Here is a 16,485-nt window from a genome sequence, read left to right as displayed (position 1 = left end):
TGATTGAACTTGAAGAAGAAAGAGTGCCAGGGAAGGGTTTCATGAGTTACCCATTAAGAGTGTATGTGCCAAAGCCATTGAGGTGCTATAATTGTCAAAGGTTTGGACACATAGCTTAAAAGTGTAATAGGCAGAGGAGATGTGCTAGATGTGGGGGTGATCGTGAGTATGGAAAGTGTGGAACAGGAGTGCAACCAAAATGCTGTAATTGTGGAGGAGCTCATAATATGGCATATAGTGGGTGTGAGGTTATGAGAAAGGAGAATAAAATCCAAGAAATAAGAGTGAAAAGAAAGGTCACTTTTGCAGAAGCTGTAAGAAATGTCAAGAGATCAGAACAATGCTTCTAATGAACAGGGAGAAAGAGGGATGCGAGAGATGCAACAAAGAACAAATGACAGGATTTATGTAGACAAAAAGGCTCTAGTAACATTCATTGAAGGAGTGATTAATAGTACAGCTGAGGTAAAGTCAAAAAGTGAAAAAATTCAGCTGGTGGTCAAAGTGGCAGTGAACCATTTAGGGTTAGTTGGACTGACATGGGAAAATGTGAGGGAGAACCTCACTAATCACTCAAACCAATTCAGACACCAATTCAATTCAAACACTAATTCAGACTTCCAATATAACTCGGAGTCCTGCCATGTGCAGAAGTTCGCTGATGACACGGCCATAGTGGGGTTTGTCAGGAATGGTCAGGAGGAAGAGTTTAGGAAACTGATACAGGACTTTGTTATATGGTGCAACTCAAACTACCTGCGTCTCAATATCACCAAGACCAAGGAGATGATGGTAGACTTTAGAAGACTTAGGCCTCATATGGAGCCAGTGATCATTAATGGAGAATGTGTGGAGCAGGTTAAGACCTACAAGTATCTGGGAGTGCAGTTGGACGAGAAGCTAGACTGGACTGCCAACACAGATGCCCTATGCAGGAAAGCAGAGTCGACTGTACTTCCTCAGAAGGCTGGCGTCATTCAATGTTTGTAGTGAGATGTTGAAGATGTTCTATCGGTCAGTTATGGAGAGCGCCCTCTTCTTTGTGGTGGCTTGCTGGGGAGGCAGCATTAAGAAGAGGGACGCCTCACACCTTAATAAGCTGGTAAGGAAGGCGGGCTCTGTTGTGGGCACAGAACTGGAGAGTATGACATCGGTGGCAGAGCGGAGGGCGCTGAGTAGGCTACGGTCAATCATGGAAAACCCTGAACATCCTCTGCACAGCACCATCCAGAGACAGAGAAGCAACTTCAGCGGCAGGTTGCTGTCAATGCAATGCTCCTCAGACAGGATGAAGAGATCATTACTCCCCAACGCCATTCAGCTCTACAATTAAACCACCAGGGGCAAGACATGCTAAAGTGCTGGGGTTAGGACTGAGCTTAAGTTACCACTCAATGCACTTTAGTAAACTATTTAAGAACTTTTTAAAAGCTATTTATTAATGCTTTTTGGGGGGGTGATTTTAGATGCATATCATATTTATACTGTGTTAAATACTGTATGTAATTAGTTTTGCTACAATAAGTGTATGGGACACTGGAAAAATGTTGAATTTCCCCTTGGGGATGAATAAAGTATCAATCAATCAATCAATCAATCATCAATCAAACCAGGAAGTGTCATGGGTTGGTTAGTACCAATTAAGGTGATTCTTTTGCAATGGAATGCAAGGAGTTTACTAGCCAATAGCCAGGAATTCAAGCAGTTTATTAAAGAAATGGTTGTAAAACTGGATGTAGTGTGTATTCAGGAGACTTGGTTGAAACCAACTTTAGACTTTGTGGTATATGGATATACAATGATAAGGATATATAGAAATCTAGGGGAGGAGGGGGTTGTGCTATATTAATCAAACAAGGTATACCAGATAGGGTACTGGAAAAGGGAGATGATCAGGAATACATAGTGGTGGAAGTGTGAGGGAGAGGGGAGGAAGTGGTTATTATTAACTACTATAAGCCGTGTAAAAGGTTGGATTTGGATAGCCTACTAAGGATACAAGGACAAAACAAATGTAAAGTAGTCGTGTGCAAATTTCAATGCTCACAGCACAATATGGGGGGATATGTTTACAGGTTCAAATGGAAAAGTAATTGAAGATTTGATGGAAGAAAAGGATTTGGTGTGTATGAATGATGGTAGACGAACAAGGATAAACATAACAACAGGAACTGAGTCAGTATTAGATGTTATGTTGGTGTCTAATACCTTGGCTGGCATTAGTAACTGGGGAGTTTCGACTACTTCAACAGTAGACAGTGATCACTACCCAGTTTTATGTTAGTGGGTGAAAGAATTAAGTAAGGTCAGGTGGTGGAATCCCAAAGTGGGTGTTTGGAAAAGCAGATGGAGTAAGTTCCAGAAGTTGTGTGAAGAAGCATTGATAAGGATTGACATTTCTGGAAATACGGATTAATTAAACAGTCAGGTGACTTAGCAATTATTATAGCAGCAGAGGGATCTATACCCAGGAGTAAAAATAGGATTAATAGAAAACTGGTTCCATGGTGGACAGAGGAATGTTAACAGGCTGTTTTTTTTTAAAAAAAAAAACAGAACTAGACCATTCAGACTAGTTAAAAGAACCCATAATATGCAGCATTTGATTCAATATAAGAAGGCACAGGCAGTGGTGAGAAGAACTATACTTCAAGCTAAAAGGGCAAGTTGGAGGAGTTTTTGCAACAAAATAGGAAGAACAACACCTGTGGGAGAGGTATGGGGAATGATTAAGAGGATGGGAGGAGATGAAAAGGAATGGGAATATCCAGTATTGATATCTGAGGAGGAAACAGCAAGTCTCCAGCAAGCATAAGGCTGAGATCACGGCCAAGTCATTTGTACAGATACAGTTTAGAAAAATTGGAGAAGAAGGGAAAGAACAATGAGTCAATACCCAGGTGTGTTAAACAGGAGTGAAGAAATTGATGAAATAATTGATGAACCATTTACATTGGCAGAGATGGTGAGAGCAATAAAGAAATCGACACCAACCTCCCAGGGAAAGATCTTATATGCTATGTTATGCTTTTTATATAAAAAAAAAAATAGGAGAAGGAGCGCTCTTGAAATTGCTGCATCTTTACAACGGAGTGTGGGAGGTGGGAAGATTACGAAGTGCATGGAAAGAAGCAGTAGTAATTCCAATAAGGAAACCTGGCAAGAATCCATCAAAACCTACTAGCTACAGACTAATAGCATTAACATCAAATATATGCAAGATAATGGAAAAGATGGTAACAGAAAGGTTTATTGTATGAGCTTGAGAAGAGGGGAATTATGGCAAGTTGTCAGTGGTTTTAGGAAGGGACAGAATTCCATGGACTCATGATAAGGTTAGAGGCAGAAATAAGAAAGGCCCAAGCAAATAAAGAGTCAGTAGTTGCAGTGTTTTTTGACATAGGAAAAAGCCTATGACATGATGTGGAAGGAAGGATTGTTAATAAAACTGCACAAGATGGGGGTTGGTGGGAGAGGTTTTTAATTGAATGAAAGATTTTTTTTGTTTGGCAGAAAAATTCAAGTTTGGATTGGGTCAAAGTTATCAAATCGGTACATAGTGGGAAATGGCACACCTCAAGGTAGTGTAATTAGCCTGTTACTTTTCATCATTATGATCAATGATATCTTCAGAAAGGTACCAGTGGATATAGGTAGGTCACTGTTTGCAGATGATGGGGCCTTGTGGAAAAGAGGTAGGAACATGGAGCATATAATCAGGAAGTGCAATTGATGAAGTGGTGGAGTGGGGTTATGATTGGGAATGTAGATTTTCGGTAGGAAAAAACTCAAAACTGTATGTTTCACCAGGAAAAGAATTGAGGTAGGGAAAATGTTAAGGATGTATGGGATAGAATTAGAAAGGGTTGGATCATTTAAATTTCTGGGAGTTGTATTTGATTCACGGTTAACATGGGCAGACCATATTACTAGCTAGACTAGTCAAAGTTTAGGAGAAATATAAAAAAGTAATACGTGTGATGAGATGTTTGACTGGTAGGGAATGGGGAGCAAGTTCTTCAGTGTTGAAGAGAATGTATGTGTCTCTAGTAAGATCTGTGTTGGACTATGGAAGTGTAGCATAAGAATCAGCAGCTAGGTCTCATAAGGAAACTGGATGTGATTCAGGCTCAGTCTTTGAGAGCGCGCAGTGGGGCTCTTAAAACATCACCAATATTAGCCCTACAGGTAGAAGTGGGAGTAATGCCTTTGAAACTAAGAAGGAAGCAATTGATGGCAAACTGCTGGGCCAATTTGCAGGGGCACAATGATTCTCACCCTGCAAAAGGAGTGTTGCAGGAGTGCTGGGAGAATAGGGAGTTTCAGAGGGATAACTAGTCGGGGTAGGAAATGATATTGCTAAAGAATGTGGAGTGTTTGATCAAAGGATAAGTCCTTCAGTAGTTTATGTGGTTGTAGTTCCATGGAAGATTGTATAGCCTGACATAGACTGGCATTTTTAGAGGTAAAAAGGAAAGGAAAATATAAAACTGATTTGTTAAGTGCATTTAACTATCATGTGATGGAAGAGTATAGTGGTTATACTCAGATTTATACGGATGGTGTTAAGGAACCTGAAACAGGAGTGACAGGGTTTGGGGTGGCTATACCAGCAAAAGAAATTGGGATCAGCAGAACATCTAATAAGTTAGGAGTGTATACATTGGAGATGTTGGCAGTGTTGGTTGTGTTGCGATGGGTAGAGAAAGCTGGACTAGTGAGTGTTGATATGCTCAAATTCATCCTCAGTTCTAGCAAGTTTAAGGTCTTTTCACTCACAGCTGGCAAGATGTACTTTATGAAGTCCTTCAGTCAGTCACAATTGCAAATCAGGGAGGTCAGATTAAATTTCTATGGATTCCAGCTCACGTAGGGGTGAAGGGGAATGAGAGGGTGGATGAGTTGGCAAAGAGGGTGTTTTTAAAAAAAGAAAACATAGAAATGCACATTAGTATCAGCAAAGCAGAGGCTAAGTGTATAATCTGGGAAAGAATTATCCAAATGTAGCAAGTAAGATGGGACAGAGAGGGGAAGGGAGGCATTTATATCAAATACAAAAGTGTTACAGGTACTCAGGTAGGCAGTGGATACAGAAAAGAGGAAACTGGACTAGATTAAGGCTGGGACACTGTGCTCTAAACAAAACATTGAAAATGATAGGGAAACACCAGACAAGAATGTTTGAAGAATGTCAGGAAGAGGAGTCAGTAGAACATATAATTCTGAGTTGCAAGAAGTAAGGGATACAGAGAGATGAGAATTAATCTAAGGGAATTGGGGGTGCAGGAATTCACATTAAAAGGGTTACTGGGCATGGCTGAGAGAGCACAGGTCAGGGTGTGTTTAGCTTTCTTAAGGGATACAGGGTTTTTTTATGGGATATGATGGATAAGCAGGAATAGGGTACTAGGATGGCCAAAGAAGAAAGGATAAAGTGTAGATTAGTGTGTGTGTGTGTGATCGTCTGATCCACTCTCTGGAGCAGAAAGTGGTGATAATGCACCATTAAGCTGGGTGCCAACTGCAGTAAAACACGAAGAAGCTGAAGTGAGGAAAGAAAAAAGTGAAAGAAATTAGCAAAAATGAGGGTGAGAGGCAAATAAAGACTAAAATCATAATATTAATGTGGGAAGTATTTGCAATAGGTAGGTGACTTAACGGTGTAAGTTGACTGAAGCAGTTATTTAGATGCTATTGAATTTCATGCTGTAAGTTAACGAAGAATGACCACAAAGTAAAGCAGCAAAATTAGGCCATTTGGCCCCCTAAGTCTGCTCTGTCATTTGATCATGGCTGATCCTGTTTTTCCTTCCCTCAGCCTGGCTTTCTCACTGTAACATTTGATGCAGTGTCCATTAAAGAACCTATCAAGGGGTGCCTAAATACACCCAATGACCTGGTCTCCACAGCTATCCATGGTTACAAATTCCACAAATTCACTGTCCTCTGGCTAAAGAAATTTTCATGCATCTCTGTTCTAAATCGATGCTGCTCTCTTGAGGCTGTACCATCTTGTCCTAGACTTGCCCACCATGGGGAAAACTTCCTTTCTGCATCTGCTCTGTCTAGGCCTTTCAACATTTGAAAGGTTTCAGTGAGATCCCCTTTATCCTTCTAAATTCCAGTGAGTACAGGCCCAGACTATTACTTGGACTATTACTTGGATTGCACTACCTATATGTATAATCTATATTTTCATTTATATTTATCATTATTATTGTTATGAGCAGAGAGACAACATCTGCCGGAAGTAAATTCCTTGTATGTGCACAGGTACTTGGCGATTAAAGTCTGATTCTGATTCTGAGCTATCAAATGTTCCTTGTATGATAACCGTTTCATTCTTTAAATCATCCTTGTGAGCTACATCTGAACCCTCTCCAATGCCAGCACACCCTTTCTTAGATAAGGAGCACAAACTGTTCACAATACTCGCCAGTGCCTTAATCCTCAGCATCCTATCTCTAATCTAGTATTCTAGGCCTCTTGAAATGAATGTTGACATTTCATTTGCCATCATCACCACTGACTCAACCTGCAAGTTAACCTTTAGGGTGTTCTGCACAAGGATTCGCAAGTCCTTTTGCATCTCAGATTTTTGGATTTTCTCCCTGTTTAGAAAATAGTCTGCACATTTATTTCTATTACCGAAGTGAATGACCATGCATTTTCCAACATTGTATTTCATTTGCCACTCTCTTGCCCATTCTCCTAATCTGTCTAAGTACTTCAGCAGCCTTCCTGTTTCCTCAACACTACCTGTCCTTCCACCAATCTTTGTGTCATCTGCAAACTTGCCCACAAAACCATCTATTCCATCATATAAACCATTGATATCCAGCATAAAAAGGAGTCCCAACACCAACTAGACAATGGCAGCCAACCTGAAAAGGATCCTTTTATTCCCACTCACTGTCTCCTACCTATCAGCCAATGCTCTAACCATGCCAGTAACTTTAATTAATACCATGGGCTCCTAACTTGGTAAGCAGTCTTGTGTGTCACACCTTGTCAAAGGCCTTCTGAAAGTCCAAATATACAACATCTGCTGCATCTCATTTATCAAATGTGCAGTCTTCTCAGAGTTCAAACAGGTTTGTTAGGCATGATTTTCCCTTAAAGAAACCATGCTGACTTTGTCCTATCTTGTCCTGTGTCACCAAGTACTCCATAACCTCACCTTAATTGACTCTAACATCTTCCCAACCACTGAGTTCAGGCGAACTGGTCTATAACTTCATTTGCAAATTTCCAGTCCTCTGGCACCATGCCAGAGTCCAATGATTTTTTTTTTGAGAGATCATTACTAATCCCTCCACAATCTCCACCAATACCTCTTTCAGAACCTAAGGGTGCATCTTGTCTGGATGACTTGTGTATCCTTGGGTCTTTCAGCACCCTCTCTCTTGTACTAGTAACTGCACTCACTTCTCTTCCCTCATACTTTCAACATCTGGCACATTGCTAGAGTTTTCCACAGTGAAGACTGATGCAAAATACTCAGTCCATCTGTCATCTTGTCCCACGTTATTATTTCTCTGGCCTCATTTTCTAGTGGTCCTATATCCACTCTCATCTCTTTTATTTCTTACATACTTGAAAAATCTTTTACTATCCACTTTGATATTGTTTTTTTTTAGCTTGCTTTCATACTTCATCCCTTCCCTCCTGATTCTTTTAGTTACTGTCTATAGGGTTTTAAAAGCTTCCCAATCCTCTGCCTTCCCACAAATTTTGGATTTGTTGTATACTCTCTCTTTTGCTTTTACATTAGCTTTGACTTGTCAATTGTACTATTTTGCCATTTGAGTATTTCTTTGTTTTTGGAATACAGTACATCTGTCCTGCACCTTCCTCATTTCCCCCAGAAACTATTGCCTTTGCTCCCCTGCCAGCATCTCCTGCCAATTTACTTTGGCCAACTCCTCTCGCATCACTGTAATTTCCTTTGCTCCATTGAGCAAAGTCTGACTACTATGTCAGACTTTACTTTCTCCCTATCAAATTTCAAGTTGAACTCAATCATTGTGATCACTGGCTCCTAAGTGTTCCTTTATCTTAAGCTCCTTAATCACCTCTAGTTCATTACAAAATACCCAATCCAGTATAGCTGATCCCCTAGTAGGCTCAATGACAAATTAAACAGCCATCTTATAGGCATTCAACAAATGCACTCTCTTGAGATAAATTTCCAACTTGATTTTCCCAATTGATCTGTATGTTGAAGTCTCCCACATCTATAATAACATTGCCCTTTTGACACACATTTTCTGTTTCTTGTTGTAATCTGTGGTCCGCATCCCAGTATATGACTGCCATCAGGGTCCTTTTACCCTTGCAGTTTCTTAATTCAATCCACAAGGATTCAACATCTTCCAATCTGCCTGCTCTCCCTCCCTGTCCAAAATGTTGTGGAAGTGATCAGAGATGCCCCTGGCCCTGACACTTGGAGGCAACATGTTATCCAAGTGTCCCATTCACATTCACAGAATCCTCTGACTATTGAGTCCCCTATCACTATCCTCTTCTTTAACCTCTTTCCCTTCTGCACCACAGACTGTGGACCTATGCTTACTGCCAGTAGCCCAGACTCTGGCATCCCCCAGGAGGTCATTCTCCCACAGCAGTATCCAAGAATGGGCACTATACTTTGAGGGGTATTGACTATTTTAAGAAAGAAAAACAAAGGAAGTGAGGTTGTGTAAATAAAAAAGGGAATCAATGTAATGAGGAAGTATGCTGGTTCAAGAAAACATTATGTGGAATCTGTGTGTATGGAACCAACAATAGCAGAACACCAATCACTGGTAAAGATTGTCTACAGGGCCTGAAATAATAATGATAATCAGAAACAGGTTTGTGTCACTGGTCTCCACTAGGGTTTGGCAAACTTGACTCTCGGGAATGCTGGTATAGCACTTTGAATTGGATAAAGGTTGCCTATCACCAGAAGAGAGGGGGATGGGGTGGACTTCAAACAAGATCAAAGCATAGTGGCCTGAAAGCAGAAAATGGTGTTTACCCCTACGAATCCATGCCAATCATGATCCCCAGCTGAGCTCATTCTGTCTGCCTGTGTCTGGCCCTCTTCCTGCTACTGCCATTTGGTGGGAGGCGCAGGAGTCTTTGATCTCACCACCTACTTCAAGAAAAGTTGTTGCCTTACAATCGTCAGACTCTTGGACCAGCTTGGATGGATTCACTTGTTTCAGTGCTGAACTGACCCCACAGCCTGGAGACTCTCACTCAGGGATTCTGAGCTCACCTTCTCAATATGATTTACTTTAGTTCACAGTTTGTCTTCTCTTATACATTGGATGTTTGTTGGTCTTGTCATTTGTAAGAAAATGAATCAAGGTTGTATATGCTGTGTGTGTGCATATATATAATTCACTTTGATATATAATGAAGTTTATTTTGTGGCAGCAGTACAGTATAAGACAAAATATGTTGCTATTTAAATAGTGCAGAAGTGGTCATGAAATCTGACAGCAGAGGGGAAGAAACTGTTTGTAAAATGCCAAGTGTGCACCTTCGGGCTCCTGTACCTCCCTGATGTTAATGAGATGAGGGCATGTCCCAGAGGGTAGGGTGTGTGACCTTAATGATGGATGTCACCTTCTCGGGGCCTTTTACAGATGTTCTCAATGGCAGGGAGGCTTGTGCTCCTGATGGAGCTGGTTGAGTCTGCAATCGTAATCATGCATGACTGGTCCAATGTTTGGTTACATTGGTTCAGCCTGATTAGTGAAAGCAAAGGGAAGAGGAATTCTTGAAATGCATAAATAATGGTTTTTAGAGCAATACACTGAGGAACTATGTGAAAGACAGACAATCTGTATATGAAATGAGAAAGCAATACATTTACAACCTCTATGTGGTCTGTCATGGAAGTGCAAACGTAGCATAAAATAATAAACACAAGTTTCTCCAGCTCTGGAAATCTTGACCAACTCATACGATGTCAAGGGAGTGCAGCAGGTCAAGCAGCATCTTTGGAGGGGAATAAACATTGATGTTTTGGGCATAGACCTGAAATGTCAACTGTTTATTCCTCTCCAGTGATTCTGCCTGACTTGCTAAGTTCCTCTAGCATTTTGTGAGTTGTGTATAGCATAAAATAATTCTTCATTTAGATTAAAATGGTCCACATGTGGGGTCACAGCCTCAAGATACAAGTTAAAATGAGAAACTAAGTTAATCAGGTGGGAATAGGCCTCCAAATGGCCAAACAGCCAATTCCAGATGGTCAACCATGAAATGGTTAACAAGGGAAGTTAAGTACCGGAGCAAAGAGGTCCTTCTGCAGTTATACAGGGCCCTGGTGAGACCACACCTGAAGTATTGTATTCAGTTTTGGTCTCCAAATCTGATGAAGGACATTCTTGCTATTGAGGGAGTGCAGCGTAGATCGACGAGGTTGATTCCCGGGATGGCGGAACTGTCATCTGTTGAAAGATTGGAGCAACTAGGCTTGTATACACTGGAATTTAGAAGGATGAGAGGGGATCTGATTGAAATATATAAGATTATTAAGGGATTGGATACGCTAGAGGCAGGAAACATGTTCATGATGTTGGGGGAGTCCAGAACCAGAGGCCACAGTTTAAGAATAAGGAGTAGGCCATTTAGAAAGGAGTTCAGGAATAGCTTTTTCAGCCAGAGAGTTGTGGATCTATGGAATGCTCTGTCTCAGAAGGCAATGGAGGCCAATTCTCTGGATGCTTTCAAGAGAGCGTTAGATAGAGCTCTTAAAGATAGGGGAGTCAAGGGATATGGGGAGAAGGCAGGAACAGGGTACTGATTGTGGATGGTCAGCCATGATCATATTGAATGGTGGTGCTGGCTCGAAGGGCCGAATGACCTACTCCTGAACCTATTGTCTATTGAAATCCCTCCCCCCCGCCCACTAGCTTTGTCCTTTCTTGGAGTGTGGCAATGGTTCTACATTCCCTGTCATTAAGCATTACCTTGTTTACTGCCTGGTTTCATTGATCAACAAAAGACCATTGCTTTCCACACCTCTTTCAACCGTCCAAGTCCCTCTTAAATGTTATAATTAAGTCACGATGAACTACGACGATGTTCGGTGGGCTGCGGACAATACTTCTAAATACATGCATCACTCCTGCTCGCTGCCCTCTTACTGAAGTAGTTTCTCCTCAGATTCTCTTTAAATATTTCACTTTCAGACTAGACTTATGCTCTCTCTTTCTGGTTTCACCCGGCATGCGTTCGCATTTTGTAAGCTCGCCTCTCATCCGCATTACCCGTCGGGAGCGGGTGTCGTGACTCAACCGTAAGGAGGGGATGCTGTTGCTGATCAGCTGCCATGGCAACGACGCTCACGTGCAGCAAGAGCACGCGCGCACACGCGCCCTCGCGACGCCAGCTCAGTACTGTCCCTACGCCCCCCACTCCAAAAGCTCGGTTTCCGCTTCCGCCAGTTGTCCGGGGAAACGGGCTGTGATCGCTCCGCCCGTCTAGTCCCGTCCTCGCCGCTGGTCCGAAGCGGATGCTCCGCGCTGCGGCCGACTGAGGTGGAACGGGAGCGGAGGAGCGGCTGGAGGTAGGAGGAAGGTAGAGAGGGCAGGCTGAAGGAGCGGGCTGCGCCTCCCCTCTCCTGGTTGGGGGAAGAAAGTAGGGCAACAGAGTAGGGTGGCAAGTCCCCTATCTGGGGAGTAGGATTGAGTCTTCTGCGAGGTTAGGGGAGAGTTGTACGTCCTGCCTGCTGAGTACGGTGAAAAGTCCTGTATGTGTGGAGTAGGATTGAATTTTCCGTGAGGTTAGAGGAGGGTTGTACGCCCTGCCTGCAGAGTATGGTGGCAAGTCCTATATGTGGGGAAGGGGTTTGAGTCTTCTGTGAGGTTGAGGGAGTGTGATACGCCCTGCCTGCAGAGTATGATGTTGGGTTCCCTATCTGGGGAGTAAGATTGCGTCCTCGGTGATGTTAAGGGAGAGTTATGCGTTCTGCCTGCAGAAAGGACGATTGAATGCTGACCCCACCACAGATGTATTTTTTTCCAGCTGGTTTATTGGACATGCATGTCAACTGGTAAGGTAGCTGGAGAGATACCAGGGTACCTTAAGCTGACTGAGATGGCTTGCCTCCATCTACCATCCATCTCTTCCCCTGTGCCCTAAATGCATGTCATCTTGCATGCTTCTTTAGTCCACCACTCACCTTGACTCCTGTCTCACCAATCCTCAATAGTAGCCATTTTGTCTCTCAACTCTCTTTTCCGATGCAAGGTTTTGACCCAAAATGTCGACAGTTCCTTTCCTCCCATTGGTCCTCCAACAAGTTGTCTGTTGCTGCGAATTCCAGCATCTGCAGGCTCTTGTGTCTTTAAGACAGAGGAACAGAATTAGGCCATTCAGTCCATCAAGCCTGCTCAGCTATTTTATCATGGCTGATCCTGAATCCAATTCAACCCCGTACACCTGCCCTCTCACCATATCCCTTGATGTCCTGATGAACCAGGAATCTATCAACTTCTGCTTTAAGCATATCCATGGACTTCACCTCAACTGAAGTCCATAGCAGAGCATACAAGATTCAACACTCTTTGGCTAAAAATAATCCTCCTTACTTCTTTTCTAAAAGGTTGCTGCTAAATTTTGAGGCTGTGCCCTCTAGTTCTTGATACCTCAGCAGAGGAAACATCCTCTCCACATCCACCTTATCTAGTCCTTTCAATATTAAGTAGGTTTCTTCTAAATTCCATTGAGTACAGGCCCAAAGCTGCCAAATGCTCCTCATATTAACCCCTTCACTCCCAGAATCATCTTTGTGAACCATCTCTGGACTCTCTCCAAAGGCAACACATCCTTTCTGAGATATGAAGCCCAAAACTATTGACGATGTACCCAAGTGCAGCCTGACCAGTGTCTTATAAAGCTTCAGCATGTCTTCCTTTTTTTTATATTCTATTCCCTTTGAAATGAATGCCTGCATTCCATTTGCCTTCTTTACCACCGACTCAACCTGTGAATTAACCTTCTGGGAGTCTTGCATGAGGACTCTTAAGTCCCTTTGCACCTTTGATGTTTGAATTTTCTCCCCATTTAGATAATTGTCTACACTTTGTTCCTTTTACCAAAATGCATTATCATACATTTCCCAACACTGTATTCTACCTGACAATTTTTTGCCCAGTCTTCTAATATGTCTAATTCCTGCTGTGATCACTTTGCTTCCTCAGCACTACCTACCCCTCCACCTATCTTCGTATCATCAGCAACCTTTGCCACAAAGCCATCAATTCCACTATCTAAATCGTTGACAAACAAGGTTAAAAGTAGGGGTCCCAGGAATGTCTACTGAGAAACACCCTCAGCCTGTGTAATTCTTGGGAGAGTTCCCAGGATGACATTTTTTGGTGTCATATAGGGAACTGTTACTTTGAGTAAATTGGAGAATGAAGCACAGCTCCTTGGGGAAGAAGGATATGGTTTACTGTCCCAGGTTATAAAGGTGTTGAGGGCTGACAACGGCATCAGGGCATAGCATTTCGGACCGAGGTTTAGCATTTATTTAATAACTTGTATTAAATTATATTGCAATTAATGGTGCCAAAGTGTTTAATTGATCTATATCAGGTTTATTGATCTGACTTATGACATGGTTTGTTTTGTTGCAGCAGCACAGTACAAAGGGGAAAATTATTATAAATTACAAAAAATAATAGTGCAAACGAAAGGAATAACCGGTAGTGTTCATAAACTGCAGAAATCTAATGGCAGATGGGAAAAGCTTTATCTTGAGATGTTGAGAGTGGGTATTCAGGCTCCTGTATCCTTTCCCCCGGTGGTAGTAATGAGAAACGGACATGTCGTGGCTGGTGAGGATCCTTGGTAACCAGACCACCCCTTCCCCACCCATTATATGCACCAATTTTGATTTGTAACTCCTTATTCATGTAGTTACCCTCATTCTTCCTTGGTGCTGGATGTGAATGCAAGTATAAAGGAAACGGCATGTAATAACTTTGTTTTGGCGCAATTTACTTTGAGCTTCTCATACAAGTGCTATTACATCCTAAATGACAAAAGATGAATCAGTTTTGAAATGTGTAATTTTACAGCAGCTAACTCAAAGACAGATTAATGCCAGGCTGGCAGTTTTACCTTTGACTGTCCTCTCGTTGCTATGTGTAAGTAAACCATTTTGAATTAAAGTTAGTAATGTTGTAATTTTATCACTGCCTGCATTGCAAATTCTAAATTCTCAGTGAAGCACAATTTACTGACATATTAAGAGTTGAAGTAGCAAGGAAGGAAATCAAAAAAAGCCAAAAGTTTTATGAAAGCATTGAGCCATTTCTTCCAATTCTCCAATCTGTCTAGTCACAGAGCAGCTGCGTTATTGTTTCAAGCTTTTGCTAACCTTGGAATAGTACTGCTTCAAAAACTGTACTGTTTAGTTTTGACTGGTTTTAGGTTTTCTCTGATCTTGCTGTTCTATTCACTTCAAATCCTGTATCCCTTTTTTCCGTAATGGAGCTAGTCATTCCACATCTGGCAGAGTCTGGCACTGAATACTTTTGGCATCATGATTGTCCATGAAATTTTGTACCTTACGCATGGTCTGATTTCAGGAATGCATTTTTCTCCTTCCTGAAATTTCCCTGTTTATCTTTGGCTCTTTCCCTGCACCCACCCAACTCCTCAGCCATTGCTTTGGGAGGATAATTTGTTTCAGTCTGTATGAGGCATAATTTATACGGAGCTCCACAGCACACATGCTGCCAAAGAAAAGAAGGAAGTTGCATTTATATAGTACCAATTTACAGTAAATTTAGAAGCATAAAGGCTACATGTGTATGAATTAGTTTGAAGATAGAACATTACAGCACAGTACAGGTCCTTCAGCCCACAATGTTGTGCTAACCTTTTAACCTATTTTAAGATCAATCTAAATGATCCCTGCCCAGCAGAAACAGAATTGGGTTTAATGTCATTGGCATATACTGTGAAACTTATTAACTCTGTGGCAGTAGTACATGATAATATAGGGGAAAACTGTAAATTACAGTAAGTGTATATTTGTATATCAAATAGTTTAGTGCAAAAACAGAAATAAAAAAGTAGTGAGATAGTGTTCATGGTTTCAATAACCATTCAGAAGTCAGATGGCTGAGTGAAAGAAGCTGTTCCTGATCGCTGAGTGTGTGCCTTCAGGCTACTATACCTCCTTCCTGATGAGGGCATGTCCTGGGTGGTGGTGGTCCTTAATGATGGCCACTACATCAAGAGGCACCACTCCTTGAAGAAGTCTTGGATACTGTGGAGGCTAGTGCCCATGATAGAGCTGACTAAGTTTTCGACCCTGCAGCTTTCTTCATTCCAGTGCAGTAGCCCCCCCTTCCCCATACCAGTCTGTGATGCAGCCAATTAGAATGCTCTCTGTGATACATCATTAGAAATTTTTGAGTGTTTTGTGACATTCCAAAACTTCTCAAACTCCTAATGAAATATATTTGCTGTCTTGCCTTCTTTTTAGCTGCATTGAAATATTGGGACCAGATTAGGTCCTCAGAGATATTCATACCAAGGACCTTGAATTTGTTCACTCTCTCCACTTCTGATCCCTCTTAGGATTGGTGTGTGTTCCCTCATCTTAACCTTTCTAAAGTCCACAATCAGCTCTGTGGTTGTCCATTTTTCTATCATCCACATTCCTATCAAAGAGTCTTAAATGTTTCTAATGTATCTGCCTCTCTAGCCGCCCTGGTATTGGTTCCATGTGCTCACCACTCTGTTTTAAAAAAAAACATTTGTCTCTGATATTCTTCCTTGTGTTCCTCCAGTCACCTTAAACTTGTGCCCCCTTGAAGGGTTGAAGTGAGCTGTTCCATTTGAATCAAAATCCCACAAAGGGAGAAGAATGAACGGAATTTTATTCAGAATTGGACTAAGATCTGGCATTTAATGTTTCATTTTGAACAGAGATCTTTGCCCAGCAGAGTAAGTAGAAAGTCTTGGTATAGTGCAGTTTTGGATGTCGTATCATCGCCAATGTGATGGTGCTTGCTTGTGTCACGTCAAATGCAGGACGGGAGCTTTAATCGACAGGTCACTGATTCAGGAAAACTGAACTATTCAGTTGCTACATTCTATTGCCAATTTTGTTCCCAGTTAAATTTACTTCAAAAATCCAACTTTTCAGTTGATCCACTTCATTGTATTCTCCCACCATGACCTGTTCACTGTTTCCTCTGATCTTACCAAATGCTGCTTATTTATTTCTTAACCATGTCTCTTTCATTAATGAACTGCTGTCCAAAAATTACTTCACTTGTATACTTCTATTCTACCTTAAGCTTTTGCTGCAAACTTTTCATCCAGTCACTTAATTCCAATGTGATCAAATTCTAAACCTTGTGTATTGTCTTGCGGTGCTTAGAAGCACTGAACTTGAAAAACATTCCATACGCTTGAATCAAAATTCCCTTTCAAAAATGTTAATGTGCAGTTTGCCTA

The 16,485-nt window shown here is 41.7% G+C and overlaps 1 protein-coding gene across 4 annotated transcripts in view; it reads left to right on the top strand.

The window, feature by feature from the left end:
• rab23 (RAB23, member RAS oncogene family) overlaps positions 1–16,485 on the top strand; it is a 75,883-nt gene that overhangs the window by 1,327 nt on the left and 58,071 nt on the right. For 3 of the 4 annotated variants that reach the window (XR_009514408.1, XM_059982268.1, XM_059982270.1), the window contains exon 1: positions 11,437–11,569. The exons of the other annotated variant lie outside the window; for it this stretch is intronic. The gene's annotated coding sequence lies outside the window, so the exon portion shown is untranslated. Of the gene's footprint in view, positions 1–11,436; positions 11,570–16,485 lie in introns of those variants that run through there. 4 annotated transcript variants of the gene reach the window in all.

Source organism: Hypanus sabinus, chromosome 10 (assembly GCF_030144855.1).
Source record: "Hypanus sabinus isolate sHypSab1 chromosome 10, sHypSab1.hap1, whole genome shotgun sequence".
Classification (NCBI taxonomy): domain Eukaryota; kingdom Metazoa; phylum Chordata; class Chondrichthyes; order Myliobatiformes; family Dasyatidae; genus Hypanus; species Hypanus sabinus.
This window is presented reverse-complemented; position numbering and strand designations above follow the sequence as displayed.